The following is a 5,114-nucleotide window of genomic DNA, read 5'->3' on the forward strand; positions in this document are numbered from 1 at the left end:
ACTGGTTTTCCTTGGCAACTCATATTCCTTTCGGAAGGGGGGAATAACCAGAACCGAACAGCCAAGTCGGGAAGGGACCTTGGAGGACTTCTAGTCCAACCCTCTGCCCAAGCAGGAGACCCTACACAATTCTGGACAAATGTCTGTCCAGTCTCTTCTTGAAAGCCTCCAGTGATGGAGCTACCCACAACTTCTGGTGGCAAGCAGTTCCACTGGTTAATTGTTCTCACTGTCAGGAAGTTTCTGCTTAGTTCCAGGTTGCTTCTCTCCTTGGTTAGTTTCCATCCCTTACGTCTTCTTCTTCTTTTTTTTTTTTAAATTTGATTTATATGCCGCCCTTCTCTGGAGACTCAGGGCGGCTTACAAAGCGTTAAGCAATAGCCTTCGTACTTTTGTATATTTATACAAAGTCAGCTTATTGCCCCCAAAATCTGGGTCCTCAATTTACCTACCTTAGAAAGGATGGAAGGCTGAGTCAACCTTGAGCCTGGCGAGATTCGAACCTGCAGTAATTGCAGGCAGCTGGACTTAATAACAGGGTGCTTTAGACCACTGTACTACTAAAGCTCTTCTTGTCTTGCCTTCGGGTGCTTTGGAGACTAATTTAACCCCCTCTTCTTTGTGGCAGCCCCTCAAATACTGGAAGACAGCTATCATGTCACACAGTGGTGAAATCCAAATTTTTTTACTACCGGTTCTGTGGGCAGTGGTGTGGCTTGGTGGGCGTGGAAGGGAAGGATACTGCAAAATCCCCATTCCCTCCCTACTCCTGGGGGAAGGATATTGCAAAACCCCCATTCCCACCCCACTCCTGGGGGAAGGATACTGCAAAATCCCCATTCCCACCCCACTCCTGAGAGAAGGCCCACTCTGGGGGAAGGATATTGCAAAATCCCCATTCCCACCCCACTCCTGAGAGAAGGATATTGCAAAAGCCCCATTCCCTCCCTACTCCTGGGGAAAGAATATTGCAAAATCCCCATTCCCACACCACTCCTGGGGGAAGGATATTGCAAAATCCCCATTCCCACCACATTCCTGGGGCCAGCCGGAGGTGGCATTTGCCGGTTCTCCGAACTGCTCAAAATTTCCGCTACCGGTTCGCCAGAACCTGTCAGAACCTGCTGGATTTCACCCCTCCTGACACCCCTTCCATTTTCGTTATTCCATATTTGGGATCCAGATGGCTCCCTGGGGCCGTTCAGAGGGCCACGAGAAACCAAGGTGGAGCTGTGAGAAAGGATTTAATGAGAGCAGCAGATGCTCAGCGATGCCCAAGTTCAGCCCTCCATGGCAATGTTGATGCTTTCCAGAAACTTTCCATCCCAATCCCAATGTGGAAATTTTCAGAAAATGTGCATTTTTAAAAAGATCCCATCTGTTTTTATTCCGAGTTCACCCACAAAAAGGTAGTTCTTGAATTAAGCCTTTTCCTGGGGGGGTCCAATGCCAATGAACACTGCAGGTAAACCCCGACTTATGACCAAAACTGTCAAGAACTACCTGTATTTATATACTGACTTTATTATTATTATTTTTAGAAACAACTCATGCGGTACAGATAGTCCTCAACGTACGCCCAACTTTTCCGTTGCTAAGCAAGACAGTGGCATGGCGAGCTTTGCTTCATTTTATAACCTGTCTTGCCACAGGTGTTAACGTTGAACGGTCACTAAATGAATGGGTGGTAAGTCGAGGACTACTTCCGCGGCAGAGCCCGAGAGCTGCCCAAAGATACGAACATTTTGCATCCGCTCCAATTTTTGTTGCGATTCTCTTTCTGCTTTCTGACCCGAAAGCTTCAGGTCTCTCGAGGAGACATGGGTATGTCATGATTTGGACCGGATGTCCTTAATAAACGAGTTGCTTTGATGTAAATGGAATAGAATAGAATGAATGAGCTGGAAGGGGACATTGGAGGGCTTCTAGTCCAGCCCTCTGCTCAAGAGGGAGAACCTATACTCTTTCAGATCAGTGACTGCCTAGATTCTTCTTAAAAACTTCCAGTGATGGAGCGCCCACAACTTCTGGTGGCAAGCTGTTCCACTGGTTAATTGTCCTCCCTGTTAGGAAGTTTCTCCTCAATTCCAGGTTGCTTCTCTCCTTGATTAGTTTCCATCCATTGTTTCTTTTCCTGCCTTCGGTTGCTTCGGAGAATAAGCTGACCCCCTCTCCTTTGGGGCAGCCCCTCAAATACTGGACGACTGCTATCATGTCACCCCTAATTCTTCTTTTCTCTAGACTAGGCGAACCCCAAATCCTGCAGCCGTTCTTCATATTATTTTAGCCTCCAGGCCTTTGATCAGGCCTTAGTTGCTCTTCTCTGCACTTTTTCCAAAGTCTCAACATATTTTTGTTAAAGACCCCTTTAATTTGATCAACTTAAAGGCCATCTGTCTCCACCTCGTGGTGAATTCAGAGGCTGCAATGAAAAAAACCCCGACTCCACTGTTCTCTCTCACAAATGTGTTACTAACTTCATCAACAGCAGTGATTCAGCTAACAAATCTGGCAAAGAGACGGCGTAAAATGGGGCAAAACTCATTTAACAACGGTCTGGCTTAGCAATGGGGAATAACAGAGTTGGAAGGGGCCCTGGAGGTCTTCTAGTCCAACCCCCTGAGAAGGGGGAGAGCCTTCTCTGTGGTGGCACCTACCCTCTGGAACGATCTACCTCCAGAGATACGAGTGATCCGGACTTTTCGTCGGGCCCTAAAAACTTACTTTTTTCAGCTAGCCGGGCTGGCCTGATTCCATGTTGGTTTTAACGTTTGATGTTGATTTTAATTGATATGTTTTAAATTATGGGCCAAATTTTATTTAATTAGTTTTAAATAATTATTTTAACTTTTTGTGTACAAATGTTTTTATTTTGGCTGTTCACCGCCCTGAGTCCGAAAGGAGAAGGGCGGTATACAAATTTAATAGATAGATAGATAGATAGATAGATAGATAGATAGATAGATAGATAGATAGATAGATAGATAGATAGACAGATAGATAGTCCTCACTGTTAGGAAGTTTCTTCTTAGTTCTAGGTTGCTTCTCTCCTTGGTGAGTTTCCATCCGTTGCTTCTTGTCCTGCCCTCAGGTGCTTTGGACACTAGGTGGATCTTCTCATTTTTGTGGCAGTTCCTCAAATATTGGAAAACTGCTATCATGTCACCCCTGGTCCTTCTCTTCATTAGATTAGACCAGGGGTCCTCAAACTTGGCAGCTTTAAGACTTGTGGACTTCAACTCCCAGAATTCTCCAGGCTGGAGAATTCTGGGAGTTGAAGTCCACAAGTCTTAAAGCTGCCAAGTTTGAAGGCCTCCGGATTAGATGTTCCCAATTCCTGCAACCATTCTTCATATGTTGTAGCCTTCAACATCCTAATCATCTTCATTGCTCTTCTCTGGGTTCTTTGTTGGGTTCAATTCTGGCTGTAAATCAAGAACTACTGTGTTTCCCCGAAAATAAGCCCTCGCCGAAAATATTTAAACCCATGCCCAGCCGGTCCCCGCCATTCCCTCTGGTTAGGATCAGGGAGACAGAGCTGGAAATCAGGTAAGACGGCAAGAGGAGCCCCGTCTTGTTCCATGTGCCCCAAAATAATAAGACCTCCCCGAAAATAAGGCCAAGCGGTTATTTCGGGGTTCAAAAAATATAAGACAGGGTCTTATTTTCGGGGAAACATGGCATTGTAAGCTGTTCCTTGCAGGGCTGAATTTAACAGGGTGCTGGCTTTAGGAATAGTCCTCCTCAGCTTACAACAGTTCATTTAGTGACCATCCAAAGTTACAACAGCACTGGAAAAAAGTGACACAGGACTGTTTTTCACAGTTATGACCTTTGCGTAAATCAAAATTCAGCCACTTGGCCGCTGACTCGTATTGCTGTGTCTGCGATCATGTGATTCCCCCTTTTGTGATCTTCTGATAAGCAAAGTCAATGTGGGGAAGCCAGATTCCCTCAACAGCCAAGTGTTGTGGCTCCGTTGCCTGAGCTTGGGCTATCGACAGATGCAGACTCTGAGAGTGAGGGAGAGGAGTTGGCAAGGCCTCCCTCTCCAGGACCGTCCTCTCTGGCAATGCCTCCGGAGGACACCGAAGGCCAAACGATAGGCTCAGAGCCAAGCACGTCCCCGCAGCCACAGGTGGACAGCGACGAAGGAGATAAGTGCTGGCTGGATCCTTGACAGCGGCACAGGGAGAAGCGTGCGCAGCAGAGGGGAAGGCGTGCCAAAGATTAGCTGAGTCACTGAACCACACCCCACAGGGTATAAATGTGGGTGTGGTGGCCGGTTCAGTTTGTGATGAGCAAAAACTAGAAATAATCCATGATCTCTGTGTTACTGGACTTCTACCTGCCTTGTCGGACTGCATTTGGACTAATCCTTGTATTGCTGAAACTTTGCCTGCTTTATCGGAATGCTTGCAGTCTAATCTTTGTTTTGTGTGAGTAAAGTTTGAATTGGCAGCTAGCCACTGGGTTGCTGCCAGCTTTATCTTCAAAGATTTTGTCGTGTGGCTTATTAACTCCGGGCCGTCTGTGGGGGTGCATGTCTGGGACGGGGACAGAACACCAAGCTACTAACTTAATAGCAATGATTCACTTAATAACTGTGGCAAGGAAGGTCGTAAAACGGGCCACTCCCTTAAACAAATGTCTCGCTCAATAACAGATTTTTTTTTTTTTATTTGATTTATATGCCGCCCTTCTCCGAAGACTCAGGGCGGCTTACAATGTGCTCAGCAATAGCCTTCATCCTTTTGTATATTTATACAAAGTCAGCTTATTGCCCCCACAAACTGGGTCCTCAATTTACCTACCTTAGAAAGGATGGAAGGCTGAGTCAACCTTGAGCCTTGGCGAGATTCGAACCCTGCAGTAATTGCAGGTAGCTGGTCTTAATAAGCTTAATAACAGGGTGCCTTAAACCCCTGTACTACCAAGGGTCTTTTGGGCTCAATTGGGGTCGTAAGTCGAGGACCACCTATATAAGAAAGCAGGGACCGTCGGTCGCTGATCCTACCACTGCAGCCTTCACAGGGCACTCTGTACTGGGGGGGCAATGAGAACAGAGCATTGGCTTTTCGGGTGCCCCAGACAATAAACCTACCACCATTGAG

This window comes from Pantherophis guttatus, chromosome 3 (genome assembly GCF_059756535.1).
Source record: "Pantherophis guttatus breed Tessera chromosome 3, ASM5975653v1, whole genome shotgun sequence".
NCBI classification, from domain to species: domain Eukaryota; kingdom Metazoa; phylum Chordata; class Lepidosauria; order Squamata; family Colubridae; genus Pantherophis; species Pantherophis guttatus.